Raw genomic sequence first — 14297 nt, 5'->3', positions numbered from 1 at the left:
CAGTCCTCCTAATTCCAGGGCCAGTACTTTATCCACTGTGCCACCTAGTTGTCCCCAGGATGTGATTTCTTGATGTATAAATCATAAAGTTAACTTTTAATTCAGATATCAGGCATGTTGCTAAGGATGGGTTGGTTCCATGGCCACATCTAATTCAATTAATAAATATTTATTGTGTCTCCTACATGCTAAGCAGGGGAAAATACAAAAAGAAGCTAAAGATAGTGCCAGACTTCAAGGAACTCACAATTTAATGAGAAAACAACAAGCAAATAACTGTATACGAACAGATTACATACAGGATTAATAGGGAACAATTCAAAGAGGGAAGGCACTGGCATTACTAAGAGGGATTGGGAAACACTTTCTGAGATTTTAATTGGGACTTGAAGGAAGTCAAGAAAGTCAGTGGTCAGAGCTGAGAAAAGAGAACATTCCAGGAAGGCAAGACAGACAACAAAATGCCTAATCAAGAGATGAGTCTCTTGTTTAGGATCAGCAAGGAGGCCAAAGTTAGTGGATTGAGTAAATAAGGTGTAGAAAATTTGAAAGATGGGAGCAGGTGGGAGTGGATTACGTTATTAAAAAGTTTGAATGCCAAATAGAATTTTCTGTTTGATCCTAGAGGTGATAGAGGGCCACTGGAATTTATTGAATATGGGAATAATATGAACAGAATTGGGTCAAAATAACTTTAGTGGCTGAAAGAAGGAAGGAGTGGAGTGTGGAGCGGCTTGTGGCAGACAACCCCACCAGAGTGGTGGCAGTGCCAGGAGAGAAGTGGGTGTAACAAATAGAAGTTGCAAAAATAAAACAAAGGAAGACAAAAGACAGCCCCTACTGGAAAAGAGGGAGAGAAAGGACAAAAAGGAATAAGTGAAAAAATGAAAGGGGAGGAAGATGAATTGTGATGAAACAGAAAGGACCTCTAACCAGGGGCAAGAGATTCCTCTGACCTCTTTGTGCCTATTTCACTTCATCCACATCTGTCCGATGAGATACCTTCCTTCCACTTACACAGCCTCCACCCCAATTTAGTCCCTCATCATCACTCCCCTGTTCAACTGGAACAAGATCCAATTTGTTCTTCCTGCTTCAAATACCTCCCATTCTAATCCAGGCTGTATACACATTGCTGCCAAAGTGATTTTCCTAAAGTGCCAGTCTTATCTTGTCACACACACACACACACACACACACACACACACACACACACACACACACCACCACCACCACCACCACCACCTTCTACTCAAGAAATTCTAGTGGCTCCCTATCACCTCTAGAATCAAATAGAGTCTTCTGTCATTTAAGGTCCTTCACAATCTGGCCCCAATCTATTTTTCCAGCTTTATTGCCACTTTGTACATGAAGGCTTTCATGATTGTCACTGCCTTCCTTTACCACCACCACCACCACTGCAAAATTAACCTATACTTATTTTGTATATATTCTGTATATACTTATATGTTTAACTTATATCTCCTCCATTAGAATGTAAACTCCTTGAAGACAAGAACTGTTTAACTTATATCTTTGTTTCCCCAGTGCCTGAGACCTAGTAGGTTTAATAAAGGCTCATTGGTTCATTAATTTGCAAAACTGAGGTGAGACTCAAATGCAATTATGCATTTATTATGTGCTGAGTGCATGGTAAACCCAGGTGAAATATTACAGTGAAAAGAAGGAAGTATACATAAGGTGGGGACTGGTTAATGTTTCCCAACTTTGACAAAGATAATTTTTTACTTCTCTCTTGTTTATCACCCCCATCACCTTAAAAGCTTCTTCTAGCCTTCCTTTTCCTCCACTAGGGAAATATCAGCTCTGCTTCCTGTTTTTCTCCTTAAATTCTTTCTGCCCTGGAGCTTGACAACTAGAAACAAAAAAGTAAAATTTCAAAAGGTTAGTTTTGATCCCCTTTGCTGATAAATGCCTATAGGAGGATCAGAGCAGAAAGGGATCTTAGAGACCCTGTAGTCTAATCCCAGGTTTGAAGATCAGGGAAAGTAAATGATTAGCCTCAGGTAATGCCTGTAACCAGTAAATGATGGAGCCAGAATTCAAGGCATACCCCTAATCCTCTGATTCTTGTTTTGGCTCTGTTTATGAAAGGTTATTTATCTATTTAAATGTTACACTTAGGATCTTAAATGGAGGGAAAATTGGTGGTTCTGTGTTTTATTTTTGGTAATTATATACCACAGAAAACAATAGGATTGTAGATAATAGATTTTACAGATGAGGAAACTGAGGCACAGATATGTTAAGTGACTTACTTATATAGTTAATGAATACCTGAGTCTGACATCCCTGATTCTAAGTCTAGTGCTGTGTCTACTATATCATATTGCCTCAAGGAAAATGACCTAAAGAAATGCACAGCAGTCTATTTGATGGACCTGGATTCTTATTTAGATTGTGTAATCTTTATGACCTTAAAGGATATTTCCCTTCTCTGGAACTCAGTGTCCTCGATTGAAAAAGATGGTTTAACTGGATGTCTGAATTCTCTTCCACCTCAAGCTCTTAGGAACTTGTCAAACAACCGGGATAATACCTTCATGGCCTGACAGGTAACCCAGGGCTTCAAGTCTGCACAGTGCTTTACGTGCTCTGTTTGGATGACAAATTGATTAAAGAACTTGAGGCAATACCAATTAAATGTCAAGGTATTCTTGTCATTTGGGAAAGAGATATTTTTCCTCCTCTTAAAAGAGGAAGTATATGACGCACATATAATCTTCACTAAGCTAATATTTCCTTTATAATGTCAAATCCTGAAATAAACCAAACTCATTAATGGAAGAATAAAGTGTCTTTAAAGACCTTTGGTCTTCCCTCTTAAAGATAAAGTTCATTATCCTAGCACTGACCAAATAATTTTAGAGGGAGAACTCTCTAGTATAATTCCTATCCATATTTATTGCTTTTACCCTGTATACCTAAGGAATCTTAATTACTTTCATTTGCTTTCATGCCTGAAAAATTCACAGCTAAGAATCCATCCAATAGCCCCATTATACTTAGGATCATAGAGTAGATCTTCCACAACACCTTGGTTATCATCTTTGAGTACACTGAAAAACATTACAGTCTCAAACTCTCATTCTCCTTAATCACTTACTGTATGCAAAGATCCCAGAGCATAGATCAGGAAGCAAGATAACTTATGATACCTTTCTCTCCAACAATCAACATGAAAAGGAGGGAGTACTTCTAACACCAGCACCACAAATTTTATATGGAATAGAGTTACAATATTTCTTCCACAAAAGGGAGGAGCTAGGCAACCATCTTTGGAGCTGCCATACACCTACCCCAATATGGATGTAAATTTGGAGATTCACAATATCCTATCCCTTCCTGTAGCCCTGCTAGAGTCTCAATCTATTGTAACAAAATCTCTTCTGATGGTTAACTCTTGTACAAGGGTTTTCTCTTCTTTTTCCTAAAATGTGTACTGAACCTCTTCTATTCCCACTGCCAAGTTATCACAATAATCACACATATTGAAATGTCTTGGTCATGAAATGTGTAAACTCAGAGAGAAGTCCCTTATCAGGAGGTGGATCCAAGCTGGTAGAGTAAAGGCAGGGACTTTCCTGAGTTCTCCCTGCCAAATCCCTCTAAAACAATAACTCTAAACAAATTCTAGAGTGACAGAACTCACAAAAAAGACAAGGTGAAACAATTTTCTAACCCGAGACAACTTAGAGATTTGGCAGGAAAGGTCTATTTTACCAGGGTGAGAGAGATCCTCAAATGAAAACTCCCAGAAATATTATAATCAAACTTCAGAACTCCCAGATCAAGGAAAAAATTGTGCAAGCAGACAAACAAACAATTCAAATATCAGGGAACCAGTCAGGATAACATAGGATTTAGTAGCTTCCACATTAAAAGATTAGATGGCTTGAAATATGATATTCCAGAGGTCAAAAGTGTTAGAATTACAATCAAGAATTACCCACCCAGCAAAAGTGACTATAATCCTTCAGGGGGGAAAAATGGAAATTCATTGAAATAGAAGACTGTCAAGTGTTCCTGATGAAATGACCATTATTAGAGAAGTAAGAAGGAGTAGACATACTGACAACAGAGGTATGAGTTGAATGTAATGGTATGATTATCTTAAAAAAATAAAATTAAGGGATGAGAAGTAAGAATGCCAAGGGAGAAGGGGAAAGGGAGAGATAGAACAGAATAAATTATTTGCCATAAGAGGTCTGAAAGAGATTTTACAAGGGGTGGCTAGGTGGCATAGTGGATAAAGCACTGGCCTTGGAGTCAGGAGTACCTGGGTTCAAATCTGATCTCAGACACTTAATAATTACCTAGCTGTGTGGCCTTGGGCAAGCCACTTAACCCCATTTGCCTTGCAAAAACCTTTAAAAAAAAAGAGAGAGATTTTACAGAGGAGGGGAAAATGGGGGAAGCTGATAGGGAAGTACATGAACCTTACTCTCATTGAAACTGGCTCATAAAAGGAATACATCCATTCAATTCTCCTTATGGGAGAGTAGGAAGAGAAGGTGATAAGAAAAGGGAGAAGTTGATAGAAGGGAGAGTGGTTTGGGGAGGTAAAAGTCAGAAGCAATGCTCTTGAGAATTATAAGGTAAAAGGAGAGACAAAGGAGGATAACAGGAGGAAAATAGGATGGAGGCAAATATATGATTGGTAATTGTATTGTGAATTTCTCAGATAAAAATTTTGTTTCTCAAACAGAAAAATGAGGCAAATTTATAGAAATGAGCCATTCCTCAACTGATAAATGGTGAAAGACTATAAACAATTTTCAGACACAGCAATCAAAGTTATTTGTGGTCAAATAAAAAAGCTTCAAATCATTATTGATGAGAAAAATACAAATTAAAACAGTCTTGATCTACTATCTCATACCTGTCAGATTGGCTAATATGAGAGAAAAAGAAAAATGAAAAATGTTGGACAAAATGTGGGAAACATAAAACAATAATGTATTATTGATGAAATTGTATACTAATTCAACCATTCTGGAGAGAAATTTGAAACTATACCCAAATGACTATAAAACTATGCATACCCTTTAATGCCACTACCTGGTCTATATGCCAGAGAGATAAAAAGGAAAAGGAAAAAGGATCTATGTGTACAAAAATATTTATAGCAGCTCTTTTAGTGGTGGTAAAGAATTGGAAATTTAGAGAATATCCATCAATTAGGGAATGACTAAACAAATTATTGTTTATGATTATGATGGAATACTATTGTGCTTTAAATAATGATGAGCAGGATGCTTTCAGAAAAATATGGAAAAACACGAACTGAGGCAAAGTGAAATGAGCTGAACCAGGAGAACATTATATCCAATAACAGCAATATTGAATGATATTCTACTATGAATAATCTAACTATTCTCCGCAATACAATGATCCAAGACAATGTTGTAAGACTTACATGGAAAGGTGCTGCCCATCTCCAGAAAAAGAACTGGTAGTGCCTTAATGTAGATCAAAGAACTGTTTTCTTACTTTCTTCACTTTTCTTGTTTTTTTTTCTTTTCTGCATTTTGTTTCACAGAATGATTTATGTGGAAATGTATTTTATATGATTACACTTGTATAACATGTTATATTGCTTGCTTTCTCAATGGGGGAAAGGGGGAAGAGGAAGGGAAATAATTTGGAACTCAAAATTTGAAAACAAGAATGTTAAAATTGTTTTAACATATAATTGGGAAAAATAAGATATTAAATAAGATTTTTAAAAAGAACTCCCTCATCTGGAATGAGGAATGACCCTAATTAGGTGGCAAAATGATATAGACCACTAATCCACTCATAAACTATTCTTCTGTAGCCTTATTCTCCTTTTCCTCTCTATCATTTTCCCATACAATAAATCACTCCCACAACATTAACTATCACCTCTACAGGACTACCAGGTTATTTCCAGTCCTGATCTATTCCTTGGACTCCAGAGGTCTCCAATTTTCTACCTCTCAAATTGTATGTCCACTGGCTACCACAAACTCAAAATGTTCAAAACCTCTTCCTCATTTCGTTTGCCCTAATTCTGTAGCACTGTCATTCATCCCTTTTCCTATGGTCAAAGACTCTCTCAAATATAAAATACTCACCACTAATAGTCAGTTAATGGGTCTATTCATATTGCATCTTCAGCATGTCTCATCTCCATCTTTTTCTGTCTACTCCCATGGCTAATATATCTATGTCAACTGAGAGATTATGGTATAATAGAAAGTTTAGGGATAGCAGGAATTAGAGGATGTGAGTTCAAATTCAGTTATTTACTTATACTTATGTGACCCAGGACAAACAACATCCTATTTGAGCTTTAACACATTGTTTGAAGGAAAATTATCATTTTTATATTTAAACTAGTATGATTTTATTCATCATAAATCCAAGTTTCCATGATATTGCTAATACAAGGGAAAAGGGATAGGGGTGAGATCTCTAACTTCATTGATTTAAGAAACTAATGGGTGAGAACACTCCCTCTATCAGTGCAAGTGGCTGAGCTCTCTGCAACTTAGTCTTAGAAAGTTGCCCAGAGCTCTAAGGAGTTGTATGACTTGCCCACAGTAGCACAACCAAGAAATTGTTATGTTGAGAATAGCCTATATTCATTGCCAGAATCTTCACAGTGAGTGACACAGACAGCTGACAATATTACCAGCTGTTGATTGTTATTACCAGCTGTCAATGACTAAAAGTAAAAATTTACAGCCCACAGAGGTTGTATACTTCATTTGCATATTGTTAATTGGTATAATAAAGAAGATTCCAAAGACATTGGGAAAATTATACCCATTTTATCTTTTCACTGATAGCAAAATTAAGAAAATCACTTAATCTTTATCAATTATAGTATGTCACATATTTGAAACCTCACATTGTAATGAATCTCAACCCAGAGACATAGATGTTAAACCTCTCATGACAGGGACACTATGTTATTTTTTTTTTTTTTTGCTTTGTTTATCTCTTAGCACCAAACAAAATAGATAACTCTGTGGCACAATGGATAAAGCAATGGGCCTGGAGTCAGAAAAACTCTTCTTCCTTAGTTCAAATCTGGATTCAAACACTCGCTAGCTGTGTGGGTCTGGGCAAGTCACTTGAGACTTTGCCTCAATTTCCTCATCTGTAAAATGAGTTGGAAAAGTAAATGACAAACCACTCCAGTATCTGCCAAAGAAAAAAAATGGAGTTATGAAAAGTTGGACATGACTGAAAAATGACAACAATAGCATCAAAGTGCTTTATATATTATATTTAATAAATGCTTCACAGATAAATGGCGTTTTGTTGTCCCAGTCTCAAACAAGAAATCATTTTCAGGGGCAGCTAGGTGGTGCAGTGGATAGAGCACCGGCCCTTGAGTCAGGAGTACCTGAGTTCAAATCTGGTCTCATACACTTAATAATTACCTAGCTGTGTGGCCTTGGGCAAGCCACTTAACCCCATTTGTCCTGCAAAAACCTAAAAAACCCCCATCATTTTCACTCAAAATTTGGGTCATAGTATCAAAGGCTTAGATATAAAAGAAAAAGTCATCAAGTCCTATCCTATCCTATACTATTACAGATGAGAAAACCCAGGCTTAGGAAGATTAAATAGTTGGTCTATAGTAACATAGATAATAAATGATAGAATCAGGAATTCGAATTTGCATTTTCTGACTCCAAATTCAGACTCTTTTTCTTTTTCTTTTTGGAATGGGAGGGTTAACAAGTATTACACTTTATGAAATATAATTCTCAAACAGTTTCCTTGGTTTGAGATCCTATTCTAAATCAATATCCAACAAGCACTTCAGGGGTCATCATATTCTTGCCACTAGAATTCCACAATAGTGTCCTAAGACAGGGATTTGGGCTCTATGTTGTTGGGCTAAAAGTTGACCAAATTGAAAATAAGATGCACTCCCCCACCCCACCCCCACCAGTGCATAAAGCACTTCTAGGAAGAAAACTCCTCTCCCATCAAAGATCAGTCACTATTTTACAATTTAGATCCTTGCCCAAGGTCCATGGTCCATATGTCTTACTGGTATGACTTGAACTCTATTGTTCTTGATTCTGAGACTGCTTTCTGTCCTCTGCATCATACCATCTCTGAGAAAGATGATTTTCTGAAATTAATTTTTTAAAAAAATTCATGTAATGATATGTTGTCATATGCTGGTTTTATTTACTGGTGGACGATTTTAGGCATCTATCATCCAAGTAATCAGGATATTTCCAGGCTTTTTTTCTGAAGGGAAAAACAAAACTATAACCCAAGTCATACTTTATTTAGAGTTTCCTTCCATACCATTTTCTTCAGTGTGTGCCAAGAGCCCATTTAGCAATAGGTTTAGTTAAACAACAAAATTAGGAAATCTATCAGACAAAGATAACTCTGTGTTATCAACAAATCTGTGTTTGGACAGCAAGCAGAGTCCCTTTCCAAGGGAATCTTGACTTTCTAAGATGCTTATGTCTACACAGATATACTCTCATGTATAATCATATAGGGTGAAAAGGATTGGAATAGATGCTAAATCTAGATTTCACTGACTCAAAAAATTACTTTTTCTATCAATGTAAGTCTATACCTTCTGGTTTAGATAACTGCCTCACCTTCCACTTGTCATTCGCAGGTTGTGGATCCTAATGCTAATAATAGAGACTTTAATATAGCATGAGTAACACCCATCATGCCATGTTTTCCAACTGACCCTTCCATTTCTTGTTTAAAAGAATGGAGAAGTGAAACATTACTTCTGCCAAAAGCAAAAAGCAGCACATTAATATTAAATATGATCTAAGGAAGGCAGAAATTGTTTAGGGAAAATATCAAGCACAGCAGAGGCATCTTCTGCCTGATACAAAAATGGTGTGGGGGTTCAGACATCTCTCCCTAGTTCACCTGCGATTGGACTTTCATACTTGAATGGGGAAGAGAGTATGGGAAAGAGAGGTGGAGAGGAAAGAAGAGAGAAAAGGAAAGGGGAGAGAAGGAGGAGAGCAAATTTACAAGAAAGAAAATTTAGTTCAATCCAGGCTTCTAGGAAGAGGTATACTCCCTTCCCCAATTTATTCAAGATCTTAAACCTAAAAGATAAAATATTGGACTTTTTGAAATGATGATGATGTGGTGAGAAAGAGAAAAGAATACAAATTTAATCCCATCCACTCAGGACATACAAGAAGACCCTTCCCTTTTTCAAACTTTAACAAACTTGAAATGCTAAAATATTTTAATAAAAGAGAATGCAGGGAAAGGGAGGGGGAACAAAGATAGACAGAGAAAAAAAGAGAGATCTTAGTAAGGCCTTGAAAAACTAAAATTACTAACTTTTTTAAGAAAAATTTTAAATTTTAGGTAATGGAGTTAAGTGATTTGCCCAAGGTCACACAGCTAGGCAATTATTAAGTGTATGAGGTTGGATTTAAACTCAGGTCCTCCTGACTCCAAAGCTGGTGCTCTAACCACTGCACCATCTAGCTGCCCCTTAAAATTTCTAACTCTTAAAAAAGATTTACTTTTACAAGTAGTGAGAGAGACAATAGGAAAAGAACAGGGAAGTAGAAACAGGGAGAGAAGGAAAAAGTGAGATAAAAGAAAGAAAAGACAAAAAGAATAAAAATCTAGGTCATTTCAGGCTTCTAGAACAAAAATAAAAAAGAAATTCCTTGCTCAAAGTCTTAACACTCAAAAAACTAGAATATATAGCTTTAGGAAAGCTTTGATTCTCTGATTTAGAAAAATAAACAAAAAAATCGCTTAATTTCTCTAAAACTAATAAAGTTGTTTAGTTTTATAACCATGGAAAATTATCCCTTTCCCTCACAGCTAAAAACCCTACACAGAAAAACCAACAACTGAAAGAAGAATTCACTTGGACTTTGAGACCATTTTGGAATAGGAATGATTCACTCTTCTGGCAAGAGAGAGATGAAAAATCTGGCACTGCTCTTCCATGAGCAGATCTCCTTAAAAGGATGTTTTTGATGTTGCTAATTCAAACTATCAAAACAATAAAATCACTTCTCTTTTTTAAATGCATCATCACACTAATGGTAGAAGGAACTAGACTGATACCAAAAGGTCTAATAGTATAAAAGTTTCAATAGTGTAAATGTCAGATATTATCACAGTCCTCCAGAGTGCTGCCACACATGTTATAATGCTGGCTTCCCTCTTGTATCCTCTAAGACCTTACACAAATCTGTGTGAGGGGTAGTTTATGGGAATGTCTTGATTTCACGATCAGTAACCTAAATCTTATCATTGTCAGCTTGTTCCTACCAAATAATAATAATAATAATAGTAATAATAATAACAATAAAAGGTATTTGTAATGATTCAGCAATTTAACAGATCTAGCATTTGGCAACAATTCTTGCATGAATATCTCTTGGGAAATAAAATAATACAGATATGGGAGACTCTGGCAGGTTTTCTCATTGTTTGCTTTTGGCACAAATCCAGGACAAAACTCTGCATTAGCTTTAGGTTAATAGAACTATTGTCCTGTTTCTTTCTCTCTTTCTTTCCTTCTTTCCTTCTTTCTTTCCTCTTTCTTTCTTTCTTTCTTTCTTTCTTTCTTTCTTTCTTTCTTTCTTTCTTTCTTTCTTTCTTTCTTTCTTTCTTTCTTCTTTTCCTTCTTTCTTCCTTCCTTCCTTCCTTCCTTCCTTCCTTCCTTCCTTCTCTCTCTTTCTCTCTTCTTTCCTTCCTTTCTCCTTTCTTTCCTAAAGTTATATATTTTACCTTTTTGAGAATGTTAAAAGGGCAATAGTATTGTCAACCTTTTTCTTTCTTTCTTTCTTTCTTTCTTTCTTTCTTTCTTTCTTTCTTTCTTGCTTTCTTGCTTTCTTGCTTTCTTGCTTTCTTGCTTTCTTGCTTTCTTGCTTTCTTGCTTTCTTGCTTTCTTGCTTTCTTGCTTTCTTCTTGCTTTCTTGCTTTCTTGCTTTCTTCTTGCTTTCTTGCTTTCTTGCTTTCTTGCTTTCTTGCTTTCTTGCTTTCTTGCTTTCTTGCTTTCTTGCTTTCTTGCTTTCTTGCTTTCTTGCTTTCTTTAGATTGGATCAAGGACTAGACTCACTGTGTAACCCTAAGCAAATCATCTCACTTCGCAGATCCTCATGTCTAAAATGTGGGTAATGACATTTGTACTTCCTACCTCCTAGGACTACAGTGAAGAAAGCACCTGAAACACCCTATAAATGTGACTATTAATTATTATTTCTTGTCTTTTATGTTGTTAGTCCTTCATTCTCCTTGTGGAGAAATGGAAAGTCAGAGTCTCCAAGCATATTCCTAGTGAAAAGGATTGGAATAGATGCTAAATCTAGATTTCACTGACTCAAAAAATTACTTTTTCTATCAACGTAGGTCTATACCTTCTGGTTTAGATAACTGCCTCAAGCACTGCTAGGTGATTTATCTAAGTTCACCCAGAATACAGCAGAGAGAAGAAAGAGCTGTACCCACATTTCTCTGGAACCATGGCTAGCTAGTTAGCCTCTAAACCTTGTGGAAAACAGGGTCCAATTTCAGAATTATAATCCTAATAAATATCCTGTATGATCCTATTATTTGTCCTAATCACTGCATGATTTTGAGTGACTATAAGTTCACAAAGATTTCACCAGGAGAGCACAATTTCTGCCAGGGAATCCCAATCTGGAAAGGTTGTAACTACAGGCACAAGAGATAGGCTGCTGTCTGAGGTCCATTCTAGTTAATCATGGCACCCCATGGCTCTCTTGGTATCACTAAAAATGAAAATAAGGTTCTGTTTTCTCTTAGTCTTTTGTTTCAGTTAAATATTTCAATTAATATATTTTAGTTAAAGAACATGTTACTGTTGTCTACAAAATAACAACAATCATTTATTGTATGTTGTCTAGCACCATTTAGAACTATGCCTTATCCATCTTTGGAATACCTAGATACATAGATCAAATTCTAGAATAGAAGGGGCTTCAGAAGCTATCTAGTTTAGTCCCATGTAGAAATTTCCCCTAAAGCACCACAAATAAGTTATCAACCAGTTTCTTGAATTTAGTGCTAAGGAATTAGTGTTCAAATAAGCACTCAATAGCTCTTGTGTTTTCTGTAAAACAAACCAAAGTTTTGGCTAGCATAGTACATGAGCTACCTAGGCGGTAAGTGGACAGATTACCAGACCTAAAATTAAGAAGACATGAATTCAAAAATTCAACCTCAGAAACAAACTAGCTGAGTGGCCCTGGAAATCCCTTGACCTCTATCTGCCTCAGTTTCCCCATCTCTAAAATAAGAACAATAATAGTACCTATCTCCCAGGGTCATTGTGAGGACAAAATGAGATAATATAGGTAAAGCAGTCTGCAGATCTTAAAGAGACATATAAGTTATAACTCTTATTACGTAAAATTATTTACAGCATTTTCCCTGTACCAGAGTTTTTGTTTTATTCTAACTACCACCCCTTTGTTTAAAACTCCTAAATGCCTTCTTCTCTGGTTCTGTCACAAAGATTAATGATTATCCTTCCTTGGCTTAGTTAAGGGCATAGTGTTCCCATACAGCACTTCTAAGGAGAACTGAAGCTGACAAAATATTTAATAGCGGGCTTACCAGGACCATTAATTCTAAAACATTTAAAGGGGCATGGATACTGTTTGCTACCTTTTCCCTGTACAAGCAGAGCAGGATTGGTGGGAGGGAGATCAGAAGAAGACTCATATAACAGTTTACTAAAATGTAAACAACCATTCTGACTTCCTTTCTTATATCTTCCTTGGTATTAATCTGTAGTAATTTCATTTGCCTCTACTAATTATTCTGAAAAAAAGTAGCAAATATAATTTCAAACTGTACAATTTTCAAGAGGCATTATAAGGGGAGAAATAAGCTAAGCAGAAAAGTCTTCTTTTTATGTTTTTCACACAAGTCAAAATGGGGCTAGTGATTTCAATTATGATTTGTACATCCTTATGATGAACTAGCAGGCAATGTAGAAAGCACTAGAAAAATAGGAAGCACTAGAAATTAGAATATTTATATTGCTAGATTGACGTCTCTGCTACTTGAAACTATCACAGATAGGTAATAATCATGAAGGTGGTACCTCATATTTACATAGCTTTACAACTTACAAAAAACACATTTTTGTCACCAACTCTTTTGTTGTTCAGTTGTTTCTCAGTTAAATTTGACTCTTTGTGAGTTCAAATCTGGACCCAGACACTTAATAGTTGTGTGACCCTTGGCAAGTCATCTAACCCTATTTGCTTCAGTTCCTCATCTGTAAAATGAACTGGAAAAGGAAATGGAAAAACCACTCTAGTACCTCTGTCAAGAAAACCCTGAATAGGGTCAACAGAGTTGAATACACCTGGAAAACAACTTACCAACAACATCCTATATGTCAGGGATTCTGACTAAGGTCTGTAAAACTTTTAAAAAATTTGTTACCTATATTTAATATAATTGACTTCCTCTGTAATTCTGCACATTTCATTTTATTCATTTAAAATCTTCCTTCTGAGAAGGAACCCATGAACTTCAATATGTTGCAAAAGAGGCTGATGAGACACAATAGCTGCATTGATTTGATTTAATAGAAAGTAAAGAGGGCAAGAATTGTCTTATTTGCTTGTATTCTTGTCCTTAGCACAATGTCTAGACATAATCAATGCGTAATAAATGATTTTCATTTATTTATTCACAACAAAATGTCGAGAAAAGTTACAAAGTGAATTATCTGGACTTCAGAAGTCATCTGTTCCAATCTGCTCATTTATCTGATCTCCTCATTTTATAGGTGATGAACCTGAGTCCAAGAAATGTTAAGTGACTTATCCAAGGTCACACAGATCAACATTTGAACCCATGTGCTTTGTCTCCAAGTCTAGTTCTCTTTTCACAATATATTACTGTTTGACTATTGCAAGGTTATCTAACTGCAAATTTTTACCCCAAAGACGAGTACATTTCAGTGATGAATTGGGCTATTTGTGTTTTCATACACAAACTTGAAAAGAATTGGTTAAAGAAAAATTAGTTACTTATATTCACTTTTATTTCATTTACTTTGGCTAATATTCACCAAAAATCAACACATACAATCAAAAACTATTTAAACATATGAGTATGGACACTCAATAGATATTTTCCACTGCAAAGAATATGTTTTCATACCACACCAAAAATGGCCTGGATGGTATGAAAACAGCCAGAAGAGTTATACCAGCTCCCCAACTGTTGTGCAATAGCTCCATTTAATATTCGTATCTAACAAAACAGCAAAGATC

The 14297-nt window shown here is 35.9% G+C and overlaps 1 protein-coding gene across 8 annotated transcripts in view; it reads right to left on the bottom strand.

Annotated features, from left to right (window-relative positions):
• PRUNE2 (prune homolog 2 with BCH domain) overlaps positions 1-14297 on the bottom strand; it is a 320816-nt gene that overhangs the window by 235325 nt on the left and 71194 nt on the right. The window lies entirely within an intron of this gene.

The sequence above is a fragment of the Macrotis lagotis genome, chromosome 8, assembly GCF_037893015.1.
Source record: "Macrotis lagotis isolate mMagLag1 chromosome 8, bilby.v1.9.chrom.fasta, whole genome shotgun sequence".
Taxonomy (NCBI): domain Eukaryota; kingdom Metazoa; phylum Chordata; class Mammalia; order Peramelemorphia; family Peramelidae; genus Macrotis; species Macrotis lagotis.
This window is presented reverse-complemented; position numbering and strand designations above follow the sequence as displayed.